This window comes from Argiope bruennichi, chromosome 2 (assembly GCF_947563725.1).
Source record: "Argiope bruennichi chromosome 2, qqArgBrue1.1, whole genome shotgun sequence".
In the NCBI taxonomy this organism is placed as follows: Eukaryota; Metazoa; Arthropoda; class Arachnida; order Araneae; family Araneidae; genus Argiope; species Argiope bruennichi.
This window is the reverse complement of record NC_079152.1, coordinates 12,761,599-12,782,086: the sequence shown is the minus strand read 5'-3', so window position 1 is coordinate 12,782,086 and position 20,488 is coordinate 12,761,599. Positions and strand designations below refer to the sequence as shown.

The window sequence follows — 20,488 nt, the reverse complement described above, 5'->3', positions numbered from 1 at the left end:
CTTGGATCATACACTGTAATCCATAAGATCGGGGTCTGTTTAGTAGGCTGGCTATTCTACAGATAATATCACACCGGGAAAATGCGCCTTGCACCACACTTGTGCCTTTTGGGCCTTGCGAGTTGCTGCGGAGTCTTGTTGAAAGGTCCAGTTTACATTGCCGAAGTGCGTTTTGGCCCATGGAAGTACACCAGCTTCTAGAACGTTCCACTGATATACTTTTTGATTTATTTTAACGTCCTCATTCGCAAAAACCAGAGGTGTAGGGACGCTTGCGCAAATTCCGCCCCAGACCCTGACTGATTTTAGATTCTGGCGTTGTTCAACAATAGCCGAGGTGCTTTGAGTGTCTACAGACCTGATTCCATCGTTCTGAGAGTTATGAGCTTGTTGGACCTTATAGAACTTCTCATCAGTGAAAAGGAATCTCTTCCAGCGCTGACTTGCGATCAATCTCAAGAGTATCTTTGGAGCCGCACAAATTTGTTTCCTTCAGTGAGAAACTGAAGTTTTTGGAACATATAAAGCTTCAGTCCAAACTCTACTTTTGCCATTCACTGCACTGATTGGTCACTTATTTCCATTTCACAAACGATCTTTCTGATGAAAATTCTCGGATTTCGTTGAACTCGGTTTTTAATGGTATTACGATTAATGGAAGGGTTTACCGAATGTTTTCGTCCACTTCCTGGACGTCTACCGTCATTTCTAAGCTCCTAGAAACGATAGATTGCGTCAAACACAGTTTGCCAAAGCACATTAAGCAAAAGAACGACTTCATACTGTCATTTTCTTTGCATAAACAACTCTAAAATAACAGATCTTTTGCCTGAAGCAAAAAAAAAAACATTTAAAGTAAGAGATATGTTATGAAATATTTTATAATTAAAGGGGTAGACAAAAAGAAATGAACTCATTAATTATGATGCAATAACTTTGTCCGAGTTTTTTTGCCACACTTTGTATTTTTCTTTTGGTTATCACATTTATGCACATGCGCATTGTGATAACATTGAATACATTTTCACTTTCTCTTACTCGAAATGTAGAGAAAGTATATAAATGGTCAAAAAAGTTGAATTCGGGATTTTGACGAGTATCTACGTTTCAGACATTCTCCGAGTCCGAAGAACACATTTTTTGTAATTATGTCTGTGATTCTTATATTATCTATTACATTTTTGAGCAGTATAACTCAAAAACGCTTTGAGATAGAAGGAAAAAAATTGGTATACCGTCATTGCACCTCATTTGGTAATTTCTATTAAATTTTGAACAAAACCCATTCATAGAAAGTCTGTTCATCTGGCTGTTCGAGTACAAGTGAACTCGTTAGCTACATAGTTAGATAAAATTGGTTTGACATCTAGAATATACATACTTAACACATTCGGAACCAAGTTCGCGAATGGTTAACCGTCTGTCGGTCTGTGCTTTTGTACGCACATAAATAGAATAACTCATAAACCTGATGACTTAAATCAATGAAATTTGGTATGTTATCTTGTGACTACAACTGCAAATGGGTATCAACATTTGGTGCGAATCAACCTGCAAAAGGGCGTCTAAAATGCCTATTATCGCAATGGATTAAGTAAAAATGCTAGATTCAAGCCAAAATTTTATATTTATCATAATTATTGTCCATCATTATCATGCAAAGTATTCACGGTCTTACCTACGCCTCCCAGTTTTATTCGGATTAAAAGGGGTTTGTGGCCAGCGTCCTTGCATAGGGGTAGCGCATCTTCCCCGTGAACTGGGCGTCCTGGGTTCGAATCCCGGTTCGGCCATGGTTGTTCTTCATCCGTGTTCTATCTGTGAGGTGTGTGAATGTGCCCCCCCCCCCCCGTAAAAAGGGGTTGTGTACAAGCGAATGTGTGAGTTTCATCTTCATATGAGCTAGAAGTCAGACTTCTGCCCTCGGGTGCTCAGGGGTCTTTACCCTCAGAAGCTGCTGCACCCACTTTCAGCGTTAACGCGGACACGACATCATCATCAAGAGATTAGTGCTTTTTTGAAGAGTATGCAAGAAAGTTTCTGAGAGACCCCTCTCGCTGGTTTGTGCATGTGCATATAATGGTTGCCCAATTAAAATATATTGTAAAAGTAATATCAATACCATCTAATCAATCATAAAATGTTATGATGTTTAAAATATAAGATCGAATCTATTTTAAACTTTTTACTAATATCAATGAAAGCACCTATTTTTCTCGTTCTATTTCAGAAAATCTGGGTTATCAAATTTTCAGAACCGCAAACCACAAGAAAGCGTTCACTTTTTTTCTCTATACATTGTCTGATAAGCATCGAGATGCAAAGTACATATCGCAGTCAAATCTCTCTTTATTCGAATAGATGCTCTCTTTTTTATATAAGCTTAAATTCAAATAAAAATGTGTCCTACTTTTAAGAATAAAAGTTAAAACAGTGGAATTCTTCTCGAATTTCTCGTATATTTGTATTTTATTCTTTGAATTTAAAATGTAGGGTTAAGACTAGATATTATTTAACAAAAGGTGTTCAACTGTTTTTTATAAAAATTCTTTTTAAAGCCTTTTACGATTATTTTAATGACATTCTAAATTCATCTCCGTTTGTTTCAAGTTTGTAAGGTCCAGATTTCATAATCGATTTCTCATTCAATTCTTGATATGATAAAAATTCCTAAATTTTTGTTCTCTTTGTGCATTTCCGATGAAAATACAGTATTTTGATATTTTCAGGACATTAATTTCGGTTAATTGAATAATATAGTTATATTTTGATTTAATATAAATGAACCAGTCTTTCAGTGAATTTGAGAAAAAATGATAGAAAGATTCCATATAATTATAATAATGAATTTTATACAATATAGTACAGTGTTTGTTAAACGAACATTTAATGTATAACAATTCTTATTCGTATATCCTCTAAGGATTGTTAGGGTTCCTTTATATTATATTCTAACATTCCTCATATAGCACGAATATTCCGTGACGTTATGATTGTGCTAAAGGAGTTTGCTTGGTTAGCTCTGCATTGATACAACACAGAACGGTTTTAATCGGACATTCAGCATAAAAACATTCCTCATACAATACGAATTATTCGTAAAGCTTTTGAGATTTGTTAATAACTTAAGTGTGGTGAATTCAGCTTTTATACGACACGATATGTGAACAATTATTGTATCAATATTCCTCATATAGTCCGAATTTTCTGTAATGCTGATTTGAGTGTGTAAAACTCTAAGTACGGTGAGCTCATTTTGTTACTACACAATATTGTGCTAAGTGAATATTCAACATTTTAACATACTTTACATAGCACGAATTTACTTTAACTTGTTTTGAATCTGAAAAAGAATTACGTTGAGCTGAGCTCATTCTCATCAACACCAGAATGTGCTAAGCAAATATTCAACATTTTAACATTCTTCATACAACACAACTCTTCAGTAATACTCTTTTGATTCTGCTAAAGATGGCTAGCTCAATATTGATAAAACACAGAACTGTGCTAAGTTAAATGTACCAGTATTGTTCATATAGCACGGATTTTCCATAATATTTCGATTTTGTTTGTGTTCAACTAGCTCAGTTTTGTCAACACATAACTGTGTTAAGTGAATATTCAGCATTCTAACATTTCTCAAACAGCATGACTCTCCCTTAAGACTATTTTGATGTGCTAAAAGTTTAAGTTCGGCTAGCTCATTTTAGATACAACCTTCAATTGTGTTGAATTCACAGTACTAGTATTTCTCATAAAGCACGAATTTTTCGTGATAATGTTAAGATCAGGCCGAAGACTTAACTGCGTCTATTTCAGTTTCGATATCACATAGAAATAATTCTTATAAAGCACGAATTTTCTTCAACTCTATTCTGATTCTGAAAATATCTTCCGTTTGGTTACTTCAGTTCCGTCAGCACATAACTGTGCTAAGCGAATATCCAACATTCCATTTTCATATAGCAGTATTATTCCAAAATTTTCTTTTGATAATGCTAAAGGCTTTCCTGTTTTTCCAGGTTATGTACAAGTTGGTATAGTGCTAAGAGAATGCTTAATATATCAGCATTCCTCGTATAGGAGGAATTATCTGTGACGCTGTTTTCATTTTCTTAAATATTTCTTTTTTATTAACTCTGTTCGTACATTTCGAAAATGCTGGAAAATTCAATATTCTATCATTTCACACATAGTGCGTTTTATAGCGTATATTCATACATTCTATCAGTCTCATACAGCATGAATGATCTGTAACTCTGTCTTGGTTTTTGCAAAGACTTTTGTTCGGATTGTTTGATTTCTTTCATATGGAACATTGTTTAAGTGATTATCAGTATTCCAGAATACTTCATATAATACGGTTATTCCGTTATGTTATTTTGAATGTACCAAAAAAGACGCGGTGGCCTGGTGGTAAGGTGGCCGTTGGGTTTTCAAGTTCAAGATCCGATTCCACCGAAGAACCGTCATATAAGGGGATCTGTTACACGTTAAATCCGTCAAGACGAAACGTTCTTTTTCTGGTGTGGTGTGGAGAGAGAGGGGAGGGGCAGCTCATGTGTAGTCCTCGCCATCTGACCGCGGTTCAAAATGACGAGGTGTGTCCCAAAATTGCCCTAGTGTTGCTTTACAACGGGAAGTCAGTATAACTAAACTAAACTAAACTTGAATGTCCTAAAGAATTTGATTCTCTAAACAGTCTCAACAAGGAACGAATGAACGGAGCTTCTACGAGGGTTGAGAATGTTAACATTCATGTACATTCTTTCTGCACCCTCTATGTATTCCACGATTCGACATTTTTGCTAAACAAAACTAGTCACGTGTTGGAAATGAATCTAAATTACACGATTGTTTCGATATGCGCTGCCATCATTGTGCGCATTGCTGATCGGAAAGTTAATTTAGTAATTGAGTGAAATTAAGTTGCTACGTTCGTCTTCCAATAATTATTCATAAATTCATAATTAATCTGCGTTTGCTTGCTCCATGGCAATTAGCTTAAAGTAATCTGGGCTCGAATAGATTACGATGTTACTAATAATGCGCCACATTTCTCATGTTGCTAGAGTTCCCTGAAACATCAAATTCTTCGTTGCTTTCCTTAAAATCTCTATATTTCTTTGATTTTTAAGAAAATAAACGTAAATAAATGAGGAAAAATTAAATTGTTTCAAACATTTTGTCCCACACATCGTAACTTGGTAATATTTTAGGACTAATTAATATACTATTAAATTATTTTTAAGAATGTATTCTTAAATATGGCGACAATGACTTGCGTCTAAAAAATGCATTTAACTTCAACGCAACAATTACAATGTTGTAAAATGTTACATTGTTGGAGTTTGAACAAATTTTAAGAGAATAACCATGTGGAAATAAAGCTGACATCATTGAAATCTATAGAAAAAGAGTTTTATTCCATAATATGGATTCAAATCATTGAAGAAAAAATGTTAATATTTCGTTTGAATTTTAATTAAAATTTTATTAAAATTTTTAAAAATCCTTTTTTAATTGTCTTTTGTGACAATGTTACTTTATTTTTTGTTTTCTTATGTCAAGTCTGCTGACAATTATTATAATCTGTCTGCCTTAATTTTAAAGAAGGGAATAAAATCTAGTGATAAAATATTATTTGATAATATAAAATAAAGAGCTTTTATTTCGTTGCAATAATGAAATTCATGTATGAAGCCTATACAAAGATGTATATATATATAAAAAAAAAAGAATGAAAATTGTACGCCAGTTGCATTGGTGTCATTAAAAAGACAATTTTTTAAAATTTCAAAATAATATAAAAATTAATTTTAAGCATTAATAGTTCCTTTAGTTATTTTAATTTTAAATTTAAGAAAAGCATTTTCCTATGTGCATTTCCACTTACCGAAGTATAGGATGTCTAAACAACTCTATTTTAAAATTGACTACTATTGTTCGGAAAATTATGAACGATTTTGCCGGACATAATAAAGAGATGGGGATTTTTATGAGCAAAGAAGAAAATTAGTTCAACATTGCGCCGCCAGAATTTATAAATTCTATCACAACAAAACATGTTCAGCATGATGGCCGTCATTTTCAGAAACCATCTAAAACTTTATAATACCATTCCCCACTGATGAATACCGCGTAGTAGGGGAAATGGTACGAGCATGTTATGACATGCTGTCTTTTAAGAATAAGATAAATCTCTTTGATTATCGCGATATTATCAGATGTTTCAAATGCTCCCAAATTAAAAATCACGTGGATTAAATCTGGAGACCAGGGAGGTCATAGATGCTGAAATAGGCCGATGATGACATGTTGTGCAGTGATTTTTGATGCCATTATTAACGCAAAGGTTAATGTTTGTAGGAACTCTATCTTGCATAAATATTGTGCATGACATGATTTGATGTACTTTCATTGTATAATACTGATGCATATCGTTGCTCAATGATATAGAAATTACTGGGACTCTAGCATTTGCACCTTTCACTACTTATCCAGTTCAACGAACGTGCAATTTCTATCTTAACAGTCCGGTTTCTGTTTCGTTTGAGGGATACAGGATATAAAATGATTTATCACCAAGGATTCTCTTGCTTTATATCTTGCACCTCTCATTTAAAACAGAAACCGACTACCCAGAATAGCATTTCCACGGCCGGTTGGGTTGGATCATTAGTGAAAGGGTTCATTCCTCGAAGAAATAAGGGTTAAGAATAGATGATGCAGTAAATTCCCATCACACCATTACTTTTGGTGATTCTGACGGATCCTGTAAGACTATACATGAGTTTTCTGATTCCCAATTTTGGCAATTGTGCGTATTTATTGAACTGCCAGAAGGAAAGCGTGCTTCATCTGCTCAGAGGATATTTCAAAGTTATTCTGAATCAACCTCATAAAAAGTTAGAAACTGAAATCATGTGGAAGCAATCGAAGCACAAGTTGAAGCTTCTGCGAATAATATTGGAAGATACTTCGCGTGATATTCTAGACAGTTAAACGGAACATTTCCTATTCTTCTGCTGCATGACGGACATTAATATCCTCCAGCTCGTTGGAAACTTTGTCTTCTGTCACCTAAAATACGATTCTGTCTATTGCTACTTAGGTAGCAGGTAGTCTTCCTTTTCCAGAAAAAAATATTAAATGAACTTATTTCTTCAAATTCAGATCCATTAACTGAAGATTTTTAACAGACTGCTTGTGTCCCCTTTGAAATTTGTATTTCTAATTTCCGGAAAGCAACTATTACAGAGTTATTGTTTTGGTAAAACCATTTAACTACAAAGATCGATCTGGTAAATATAACGACATTCTGATTAGAAATTGCAAGCATATTGAAAACAAAATATCCGTGAAAATTTCCAGACTTTATAACATTTGCTGCTTGACGTGGACAAAATGTGTGTCTTTGTTACTTCTCCGATTGTTTAAAAATTTTGTTCGAAATTTAGTTATTGAACAAGCTTTCGACTGAGTTATTAAAGCTTTCGATTATCGAATGACACTCACTTCGCCTTGCATTCAAAGATGAAATTTATAAGAGAATTCAAGTGCTTACATCGAAAGATATTCCGTCGCTTGAATGTTTTATTTTTCTATGTTAACTGCCAAGGTTATTGTTACTTTATAAGTTTTCTTTGATTCGTGAGCAGTCAGCTTGAGTGTATCCGATGGAAGTTGCTGTCAGTAGGGAAGCTGTGATTATTTTTAAGTGTTTTAATTAATGTTTACAGTTGACTTTAGTGATTGCCGAATTTAATGAGTATAAGCTATAATGTTAGAGTGATCCATGGATAAAAAACTGTGAAATCTGAATAAATATGTAATATTAAAAAACACACTCTACTAGCGAAAATTTAAACTGATTTTCTTTATTAGCTGAAACAAATTTCTATCTTTTTCTTTATGTTTTACACAAACTTTCATAGTAATCTGAGCAGTAGTTTTATGTGTAGACAATTTTAAAATAAGGTCTTTAATTATGGACGCCCTATTTATCCATGTAAAATACTTTAGATCCAAAGGTATGTCCTATGGAACGATAACAACACACATGCCGGTGTCCTGGCATAGGGGTAGCACGTCTTCCCCGTGATTTGGTTTGGGCATGATTGTTCTTCCTGTTCTATCTGTGAGATGTGTGAATGTGCCCTCCTGTAAAAAAGGGTTGTGCAAGCAAATGAGTGATGCATGAGTAGTCAAGTCGTACTCTTGGCCCAAGATATTGAGATAAAAACAAGAGGCGCTCCCGTTAGGCTGAAATCGGCTGTCTTCGAACAGCGGGCTTGTGCCATAAGAAACAACAACACACATCAATTGTCTTTTGCAATTGGTAACAGTACAGAGATCGAAACTGGTCTTGATCTAACTTGATCAGTCGAAACTGATAGCATTTGAACCAGAAAAGAATTATCGAATTGGTAAGGTATAATTTTTGTAAAAATGTGTAATATTCTAATGGCGTAATACCATTAAACATAAGATCTATATTAAAATTTGGGTATAAAAAATGCTTTAAACTGCAAAATAAAATAAAACTGTAATCAAAGTTATTTTAAACATTCAAAATTATTTCACAAATCACGTTTATTTTAATGAAAAACGTCAATTACTGCACATGTCCATCTCTATAATTGGGTATTTGTCAATTCCCCACATTAGACATAATAAAAAACAAAATCGTTTCTAAACTGTATCTTTACCGGTAAGCATTGTTACCGCTCGTTTCCCTGGAAACAGTTTTCAAAATACTTTTAGCATTCTATGTTTTTTGCATAGATCATTTTCTTCTAAATATTTTAATGTTATTTTTATGACTTCCGATCAATATTTGGGAAAACGAGTTAAAGTGCAAAAGTTATAATTTGATTGACTTTTTATTCCTCCTTTTTATTCCTCCGCTATAATAGACAACATTCCTATTCCTTTTCTATAGTGATATAAGTTTTTCATTATTAAAGAATTTCATTAAAAGGACCACAGAACCAAATTGTTTTTGATTATAGTTTATTATTTAGAAACAGATAAATGAAAATAATTTGAAATTGATTTATGTTTCTGAAAATTTTTCTTAGAATTTATCTTAAAATTATTACCTTATATTTAAGTTTAATTTACAGCAGCCACCTTCAACGACCCTCGTTGCGCTCTCCATATAAACTATCTTAATTTTAATCAACTTTGAAAAAAATATATCTGTTCACAACAAAAATAAATATTGTTTTAAATCATACTTGCGCTATAAACATAAAGCATACGAAATGCTTGAAAAGTTATGATATTAATTGTCAAATAAAATTAGTTTTATGGGGAATAAAGTTTTGCTTTATGACTGAAAAATGTAGGGCGTTGACTGACAATTGATAATATAGGTATGGTTCATAAGCTTTCAAACGAAATAAAAATTGTAGAAATAGACCCCTTGGTTGGAAGTGGGGAACTGGGGATTTGATTTTTCTTATTATTTTAAGCATATTGATATTTGGTCAGTAGTGGTAATATCTGATAAATGTTCACTTTCATGACCTAATAATGACGAAACAAATATGGATTCTATGAAAAAAGTACGTACATCGATCTTAGAAGGTATCATTTCTTTGATTTTATCATTTAAATCTTGTGTTCAAATCTTGTCGTACGTATCTTGAGTTCAAATTTTGTTCTATGAATCTTGTGTTTAAAACTTGTTCTTTATAAAATTTCTTCACATGAGCGTGGTTAAACTATTAAAAATGGCTTGATGGTTCAAATGAGTTTATTATATGATCATTTGATATTCTTAATGTTCTATCAAAATTTTTATCAAAAAAGATCAATTTTACAAAATAAAAAAATAATATCAAAAAAATATTTATATAAAAAATTATCATTTAAATTTTTATAACGAAAGATTCATCCAGCAAACGAAAGAAATTTTCATTCCAGTAGTATAGTGAAATTTGATATACAGCAACTACCATAACCCATTATAAAAATGACATCAAACTGTTCAATTTGGAAGATTTTTTTTATGGAATTCTGATTGGTTCACAGGCTAGATTAGAACACTGATTTAATGAAACAAATGAACCATAAGGTCGAATTTCACTTCACATAGATACAGTAGGAAGAATAAGAACTTAGATTAGGATCAGTTAACACTATTCGATCCTTATATTGAAGCTTCTATAATCTTTTAGCCTTAAAAAAGTAGTTATTGGCAAATGCAAATGCCAAATTTTAAAACTGTACAAGAGAAAATTATAAAATGGAATGAGTTTCTTCAGCATCTTGATCAACGGGGCAAAACAAAGTTTGAAAATATTTCTCTCAAATATTCTATTTATCATTTGTCGGTGGTTGGAAGTTTTCATAATCTTCGGTTCTTTTGACATTATTTTTGTGGGTATTTGGATAAAATTGGCACTTTTAGACTCTAATTTCACCCCAGCCTGTAACTTGCAGCAATTATCTCAAATTTAACGGAATTGCATCGTTTTATTCTACTATTTTCAATATCAAAATGCTGAAGAAAACAAACACTATCACTATCTGCTTTGAAAAGCTCATTATAACATCGGAAGTAGTCACTTCCAAATTTTCTTACAAACTCTTTAATAAAGGTGTCATTCCCCCACCCAACCCCTCGCAAAAATATTGCGAAACTTGAGTAAGACTAAAAATGCGTTGCATTGCATTTACGTACAATAATTACGAAATTTTAACCTTTGGCTTGAATTCCGAATTTTTACTGAATCTATCGTGTAATCCTTGGCGAGTTATTTGGCGATTAATCCCTGGAATGCGGTTAGTTGCATTCGAGAATCGAATTCGTGTTTTAGACATTATTTCCCAACTTATCGATAGAAAAAATTGATGCAGAACAGAATACTATTTACAAAATCACATACAAAATGTAATATTTTTAAATCATTATTTTTTTGTGCTATCGCGTGTGCATGCTTTAGAAATCACAGATCGACAAACGGTCAATCCACTGTTGGATTTGGCTTAAAAGTGGATAGGTATCAAGATTATGGATGTTAAAATTTGTGTACCGAATTTTTGCCCTCTACCTTTCCTCGTTTTGTAGTTATTGTGTAAACTTATATTGGAACAACCGGACAGACAGACTTCCTGTGAATGGATTTTGATTATAATTTGGATTGAAATCAATAAATTTGGGCTAAGGACCCTATTCCGAGTTTCATCCTTTTAGCGCAAAGCGTTTTTGAGTAGTCTTAGTCACCTGCAGACAGACAGACGGACGGACAGGTAGACATAATGCTATTTTTTTAAAAAAACTCAGAGAGATCTGATATGTGGAGAATCGTCAAAATCACGAATTCGAATTTTTTGGCGATTTCATTGCTTTTTCTGTATTTCGTATATAAGAAATTAAAAAAGCAAGCATCTCTACCAAGTGGCTAACATAAGCTAGCTTACAGCTAAAAGAAGATAAAGGATTCAACAATGTTCTCGAATCCTTTATTCTGTTGCCATTTTTATAGGAAATGTTAGATCATATGTTTTCTTACACTAAAATGTACCATTTCTTAAATTTTACACACGTCTTAATAAATAATCACTTCAGCCACCAAAATCTGATATACTTCATTTGTATTGCAAAGCGCAAATGTGTTGTAATCTAAAATTTTACACATTTTTGCATTTGGCAACTTTGCGTTTTTAATTATATTTTTCTTTGTTGAATATCAGTATAATTTGATGTTGTTTACTTGTAAATGAGATGGTAAATATTTTGCAAATATCTTTCTCTTTTAAAATATTTAATCTGCTCCAAGACGTTTGTACCGAAGCGATTTTCAAATGAATTACAGTTGCTTCAAAAAGACAGAGTAAGTTTCGCTTGCAAAGTTCGTGACTCTATTATTTTTTCGTAGATAAACATTTATAATTATTTAGAAAATTTACATCACTATGTGTAAAGAAAAATGATAAGGAATTGAACTGATCAAAGGTGCAATAATGAATGATGAATTTAAAGTTAGAAAATGTTTTCTTTATAATTTATATTTAAATAAAGAAAAAGTAAGATTTTTTTGGTTAAAAATAAGGTATATTCAAGGTTTCGATTGAAATATCTTAATCACTATATATATAAATATTTTAATAATTATTAATTATGGTATGCAAGGATCTAGCTCTTTGATTCTCAAATATTTCTAACCCCTTGCAATTTTTTTAAGTATCTAATTAGATGATTTCCTGTCTTATTGTTTCAATTAAGTATCCGTTTAAGTTGCAAAGGTGTCTGAAAAATCGAATTTTATTTTGATACAAAAATAAATCTCTAACTTCGTGGATTCTAAAACAACCTTTATATTTTATCTATACAAAACAGAGCTGTAGATAGTAGTTTTAGTAATGCATAACATATAATAATTTTATCGTGATTACTAAAAGTTTAACCTGGAAGTAAAATGATAATTAATAAATTTAATTTCTCCGTATAATTTCTTCAAAAATAATATTTCAAAAGCTTTTACTCAATTTCTGCCTATTTAACCACTGTTGCATTTTTTCACATAATATTGTTAAAATCTCAAAATAATATTTGTTTCTAATATATTTATAAGGACAAAGTTTCATGAACATTGTAAAATGTATTTTCTGAAGAATGAATATTTTACTTCGACTGGTTCACGGGAAACGTGATATCCTAAAAGCAATTCAATAAAATTTTAATGCCATTTGGCAAGCATATTTCAGAAATCTTTGAAAGTTGAACATATAGCATATTTTAAGATAACTTTATTTAGTCATATTTTATTTATAAATAGAGAAATTTTAGCAAAAAAAATATTTAACGAGGACTTTAGATATTCAAAATTTTTTTTATTTATGGAAGTAATTTTTATTTAGTGATCTATTACAATATAGACAATAAGAAGAAGTGCATATAAGAAATAAAAATGAAAATTTAGTATCTAGTTATAAAATTAAATATTTAGTATCTAATTAGATTCAATTATCTTGTTTTTCTTAACATTGAAAATTTTACTAACATTTCTTTAACATATTTTTTTAAAAGCCAATTTCAGCAATATTTAAATTTTTTTTTTCTAATTGAGATTTTTTTTTGACTTTTTTAGTTTTTGGGACTATACAGATTTTCAATTGATCAATATTTTAAAAATTCCTCTTTGAACTTAGTTTGCAACAATGACACAAATTATTAAATAGAACATATTCAAAACAAGGGCACAAGAAAATTCGCTATCACGAATTATCCCTTGAAATTCGAATTTATTTAAATTTCTAAATAGATGCCATATTTTGGACATATATTATCGTTTTCATCCGTATAGGATAAAAAAAAAAGACATTTGAATACTTCAAGGTATCATGCAAATTCCATCTTTTATACTAATTGAAAATTTTATTTAAGTGAAATTTAAAATACCGGAAATTTCTATAACTATATGCACTGAATTAATTGTAAATTTGATTTAAATACAAACTAAAATACCGAAAATTCTGTATCTAGATGCGCTAACTTAATTACAAATTTGATTTGAATATATATTAAAAAAACCTGAAAATTCTGTAATTAAATACACTAAATTAATTGCAAATTTGTTTTCAATACAAATTAAAATATTGAAAATTTTGTAAATAGACTCATTAAATTAATTGAAAATTTGATTTAAATGCAAATTAAAATGCCGAAAATTCTGCAACTATATGCAGGAATCTTGGAAGTAATTTCAGAACACGGGATTATTTCAAGTTTGTAAAGTGAAAAAATGATGTCAAATGTTTGGAAAAAAGCATTAAATTTATTATTATTCATGCATTTTTTCATGTTTTCTTAATGCACCTATATCTCTACTAATATTAAAGGGGAATGTCTGATTGTTGTTGCTCTGTAGGACAGAACATTTGACTTAGAACTACTGAATTTGGCAGAAATATACTTTGAAGGGTTAAAACATACATATTGGAGCGATTGTTTTGAAATTTTAATTGATTAAAAGATATTCTGGCGTTTTTCCGCGATAAATTTCGAAAATATTTTTACACAAAATTTCTTTTTAAATAATTTAAAATTAAAAAAAAAATGACTTTACAATTGTATCAATTTATGTGTAGCACAATTTTTCTTTAAATTTCGGCAAGCTTTCAAAAATATTTTTTATTTAATTTTTAAAAATAGAAGAAATCCAACCCATTTTCATTGTTTCATCAAATAATTCATACCATGATTTTCTTCTCTTGATTTTAATTAAAGGAATCAATCTTATTTCACTTTTATTAACTGCGCAATTTAAATGAAGAATCAGAAAACCAAATTTCATTACCATATATAAGGTAACGTGGAATTTGAAAGAAATTATCAAAACATTTAAGTTTTCAGTGATATTATGATGTCATGGGATTTGACATCACTAGGGAGTTTTACAAACTCAATGAATAGAAGTCAATGAATAAGAATAGAATTAAATGTATAAGACTATTAACCATTTGGATTCCCAAAAGTAATTCGATGCATAATTATTAACCTAATACAAATACTCATTTATTGCTCCGAAAAATAAATATGTATGATTGCTTTAAATTTAACTTTCCCGGAAAATTAATCTACATCTTCTTACCACTCTGTATGTATTTTTAATAATCAAAATAAAAATAAAAATGAAGCGTTAAACTGATGCATCGTCTTAAATCGTGCCTGAGATGAGACATCCTAGAGAAAAGAACTAAAACTGCACATCTTTAACGTCTGGTATAATTTGATGCATACTTTTTTGAAGAAATCATGAATATCAAGTTATACATTAGAAATTTAATTGATATTAAATATAATGACAAAATAGGTTGTTTGTAACAGTAAATGAAGGATGTCCCAAAATTAATTCAAGATTTTAATTTGCCACCATTCGTGCTGTAAAGAATTGGTAACCCTATTAAAAAGTTGACAGTTGCTTGTTTAGAGTTAATTACACGATAGAACAAAATGTTGACTCAAGATTTGAATTAAGTAAAATATACATTTTTTATTTAAAATGTTATATTTTTATTGAATCGTGAAATTCTCAGGATAGGGTTATGTATGAAATAACACATAGGACAAATGACATCCACGGCTTTGCTGGCACATAGCAATTACACTTTGTCAAAATTTCCCAAAAATCATTTTGCATAAATGTGGCTCAGATTCATTGATGCAGCGTTGAATTTCCTACTTCAATGAACGCGTAAGTGTGGACTTGTTGTCGTAGATCTTTGACTTCAAACAATCCCATAAAAAGAAATGCAATGGTGTTAAATCCAACGATCTAGGGTGCCAATTCTCAAATTTTCGAAGTGTGGCCACCAAACATTCATTATTTTTTAAATATTGTTCAACAATGAAAATACGTTTTTCTACAGTGTAACGCTCCACTTTTACTAATCCTCAATTATCAGCTGTCAAATCGTTTTTTAATAGGGTTGCCAACGCTTTACTGTACAAATGGTGTCAAATTCTAATCTTGCGCTAATTTTGGAATACCCTTTATAATAAACAAATATAATAACGTGTGAACCAGCTGGTTGTTAAGAGCAACTAACTTTTCTTTGGTACGCATAAATTTATATCTTATTTATTTGTCCCTTACCAGCACCCTTGGTTTAGTTCTTAGGTTGTGGTCGGATCTTCAAACAATTCGAAAGAAGGCGACCCTGAATCATAATTCACCCCTGTAGGAACTTCACGTTTTCTGAGGCGCTCGAAAGGGTAGGCATTCGGCAAATAAATAAACAATACAGTCACGGGCAACAATTTGATCAAGTCCCCGAGGTAACCGATCAAGTGCTCCTAAATATCCCGAACAGAGGCTACTTTAACGACCGCAAAAGCGAAAGTCCCATAAAACAAACGCTTCGGGTTCTCGCCGATTGGCGCAAGTCTTGCATTGATTGGCTTCCGCTACACTGCTATTGTTCGCCAACCCATTCCAAGATTACGGAGAGAGAGAGGGAGAGTATTATTGGAAAATAATGTGAAATTTAAGGATCTTTAAATATATTAACCGGTGAAACTTTGAACTAAAGAGGGAACGGAGGTGTTTGAAACATTTTTTAGCAGGAGTTCGAGGGAAAGAAAGATTCGTTTTGGGGACCTATGTTAAAAAGAGAGGTTTTTGTTAATAGTTTGATTTTTTTATTAGAAAATAATGTAAAAAAGTTTCCTTGCATTTTTGATGGTTACTAAATGATGTGCTAAAAAAAGTATTAGAGATATTGAGATAAAATTAATTTTTTTCAAGTATTTTAATGAAAAAGTTATTCTGTATGGCATTTTAATTACTTAACTGTTTAATTTTTTTACTATCTAATAAGATGACATCTTCTATTTTGGGAATATTTTCTTATTTTGATTCAAATGGAAATCCATTAAATACTTATCTATGTATTCGAAGTAATTTTAATATTGAATTACAGTCGTTATGAATGGTTTATTTTTTTTGCTTACAATTATCAAAATGCGATAAATCGATGCACGTATGGTACTCGGGTAAAATAATTAAGCGGTTAATAAAAAGACAAATCCTTATTAGTAATTTGTTTCTTTGTTGTTGTAAAATAATGTGAAATTTTTAAAAAAAAAATTTTTAAATATACCTACAGATGAATACTGAGTAGAAAAAAAAAATGCTTAAAACATATACTAGAAAAAGCACTTGATATATTAAAATAAACATTTTTATCAAATGTTTTAGAGAAAAACAGTTATTTTGAGAGGTATTTTAATAAAAATACAAATCTTTTATAATAATTTGATTATTTTTGTTGGAAAATACTGTAAAATTTAAAAAAAACAATAGACCTACAAATTAATATTTAGCCTAAAAATTACTTAAAATATATACCAGAAATTGTACAAGATGTAATCGAATTTTTTTTTATTTTATGAAGTGTTTTAGTGAAAAGCAATTCTTTTGAGAGATATTTTAATAAAAAGACAAATCAAATAATAATCAAGTCAGTTAATAATTAATTTTCGTTGAAAAATAATTCGAAATTTAAAAAACTTTATACACTAACCGGTGGGACTTCGAACTAAAAGGAAATGTAAATCTTTGAATGCATATTTTTTTATCGTTTTCTTCGGCAGTAAAATTTTTATGAGCGATTTTTCAATGAAAAGGTAAATTTCTGTAAATAATATTATTTCTTTTTCTAGAAAATAATATTGTGATAAAGAATTTTTGCGGTAGTAGACTACTTTAAAAAACTGAATTTTTGAGAAAATATCGAATATTTTTATTTTATATTCTGAACTTCTGATTAGTTTTCTTTATAAAGCCATTTGAGAAATTGTATTCATTTTTAATTTCCATAATTTAAATTTTAATGTTATATATTTACATCTTTAAATACTATTTTATTAAATTTATACTAAATATTGGCAAATCTTTTTACTTCAAATTTCATAAATTAAAGTCAAATGCATATATTTTTTTCAAAATTGGTGTAAAAATGTGTCAAAATATTTTGTAGATTTTGCAAAGCAGAATAAACAATCGATTCATTTAAATAGATTTTATGCTCATTCAATTGATTCATAATGGGGGGAAAAATTGAACATTTCATACTATGTATCAATCAAACTTCAGCATTTAATGATTGGTCAACTGTATAATTTATTTCTTAATTGGGTGGCTTCGTAATATATTTCTTACTTACTTACTTTTAGATAATCATTTCATAAATTTCTAAACTAGAAACACTTTGCTTTATACTTCTTTTCAAACTAAAACACTAATTTCTTTCAATTTTCAAATTACTTTTGTTTTTTATTGATATGTATTTGTTTTATACATGTTTTCCAATCTACTTTATGCAAACATTGAAAAATATAAATATTCTATGAAATGTTTTTGAAAAAATTAACCATCAACGAAGTCACATAATTCATAAACTGAAAGAGACTTAAAGTATCGGAATTTTTAAAAAAATTAGTAACTGTTTTAGCAAAGTGTAATTTTTTAAGAAGGGTATTTTGATGAAAAATAAATTCTTTGCTAATAATTTGATATTTTTTATTACAACTTATTTGTAAATTTAAGATTCTCAAAATATATTAAATAATGGAGATTTAAACTGAAAAGCATAACAAAAATTTGTATGATTTTTTTTAGCTAGTGGTATTTAAGTGATAAACGTTTTTTTTTTATATTGAAAATATTTTGGTAAAAAATAATTCTTTGTCAATAATTTGTATCTTTTTTGAAAATATTGTGAAATTAAAATAAAAAAAAAAATTAAATACACTAATCGATGCACTTTGAACTCAAAGATTGTAAATGTTAGAATAAAAAATATTTTTGTATAAATTTATTATATAAGTTTATATAGAAGTTTAAGTATTTTATAATAAATTTTAATGAAAAGTAATTTGTTGGAATCTTATAGAATTTGAAATTATATGTTTTAAATTTTGATAGGATATTAAGAAGCCAGAACAAGATAATATTAAATTTTTATCAAGTATTTTATTAAAAAGAAAATTTTATATGAAACATTTCAATTTTTGATAGAAAATAATGTGAAATTTAGGAATCTTTAAATGCATTAACCATTCGAGATTTCAAGTAAAAAAAAAGAGAATGCATGTATTTGAATGAAAAAATTTTGATGTCTATTATTTTTCAAAAAATATTTTTTAATGTGAGATATTTTAATAGAATAGCATTTATTTGTAAATAATTTGTTTGCTTTTATAGGAAAATAATGTAGTGTTATAGAGTATTAATAACATTTTTTTGATAAATTTTGAACCAAGATGATTGGGGGCATTTGAATAGGTTTTACCAGGTGTTTCCGTGAAAAGTAAATTTTATGGCAGGCATTTATTAAGCTATTACTTGTTATTAATTTAATTCCTTTTACTGGAAAACAATGTGAAATTAAAGTATCTTTAGAAATACACGTATCGTTGATGTTATTATGTAAAAGTCAACGCGTATATATTAATGCAAAATTTTAGCAGGTGTTTTAATAAATAGTTATTTTATTATGGAAGTCATTTGGAAAAAAATGGCAATAGTTTGTAAATAATTTGGTTCTTTTTGCTATAAAATAAAATGAAATTTAAAACTCTTTAACTGGTGGGATTTTGCACTTAAAGGGAAAAGAGATTTGATGGTGTTCATTCAATAAATATCTTATCTATAATTAAAATTGTATATTTTCAACTACCCACTAGTTTTGTCACAATTTCAGTACAATTGAAAGTTAAATGAAATGAAAGAAATTACTCTAATTTTGAATGACTTAACTATTACTTTAATGATATAAGAAATAATTGATTATAAAATAACCTTTTAATTATCACATCTTAATTTAATAAAAGTTTTTAATGAATATAACTATTTATTTATGATAAAACATTTAATTCCAAGATCATTTTTATGTTTTTATAGTGGCCTGAGTTTGAAGAATATATTAATCAAAAGGCAAAGAAATCACGTAAGTTACATTGTAATGTTTACTATCATTTTAACTTAACTTTCCCAATTTATTTTAATATTTAATTTTAGCTTTTCTTATATTTCTTAAAAGTAATTAATAAGAAAGAAAGCAATTTCTCTTTTAGGATTCCTCGATTATTTAAAAAAAAAAATTGCATGTTCATTTGTTTTGCTTCAAATTTGATAATTTGTGGTATCCGATTAGGCTAAAAATATGCTTTTCAGTGGAAAAATTTGAATTTTATTTTAAGATCTAAAAATAAACTCATCCTTTTCAGATTCTAAAATTTAGAATCTGAAAAATTTTAGTCCATTTAAGACATAACTTTAGATAGAGCAACTTAAAACACATAGCAGATAAAAACAAAGTTTGTAATGATGATACTTCATGTGGAAATGAATTTTTTTTTTATTGAAATTATCCTAAAATAAGGTTTGAAAGGTTTATGCTTAGATCTGTAGCTACACAAATGTAGGAAACAGCTTTTGTATCAAGTGAACTAATATGAACAAACGAGTAAGTGTATGTTTTAAATACTTTTTCTGAAAAATAAATATTTTATTACGATTGGTGCATAGAAAATGTGAAATTAAAAAAAATGAAATTTTGTATGCATGTGAAAAACATTTCAGGATATAATTGACTGCGGAATTTTAGTCATGCAGTCATTTTTAAATAGAACACAGAATAATTTAAAAAAAATAATTTATGACAACTTCAAATATTCATTAAATAATTATTTATTAAAATGAGTTTAATAATTACATATTCTATAAATTGGGGTCTAATTTGAGGGAAAATATTTGAAATGAAAATCAAATGCCCTATTTTTTTTAACTATTCTGATTTTTTTCAGCATTGAACATTTGGATAAAATTTTATTATCTAAATTGTCTGTTTTTAAACATAAATATTTATAAATATTCTTCTAATTATGATCTTTTAAGGTTATTTCAGTTATTCTGTTTTTTGTTTCTATAAAATCAGTGTAAATTTTTTTAAAAATTATACCTGAACC

The 20,488-nt window shown here is 29.2% G+C and overlaps 1 protein-coding gene across 8 annotated transcripts in view; it reads left to right on the top strand.

Moving 5' to 3' along the window:
* The window catches only part of LOC129961867 (sodium channel protein para-like), a 340,223-nt gene that overhangs the window by 20,755 nt on the left and 298,980 nt on the right, over positions 1-20,488 (top strand). For 7 of the 8 annotated variants that reach the window (XM_056075475.1, XM_056075474.1, XM_056075473.1 and 4 more), the window contains exon 2: positions 19,422-19,467. The exons of the other annotated variant lie outside the window; for it this stretch is intronic. The gene's annotated coding sequence lies outside the window, so the exon portion shown is untranslated. The remainder of the gene's footprint in view (positions 1-19,421; positions 19,468-20,488) is intronic. 8 annotated transcript variants of the gene reach the window in all.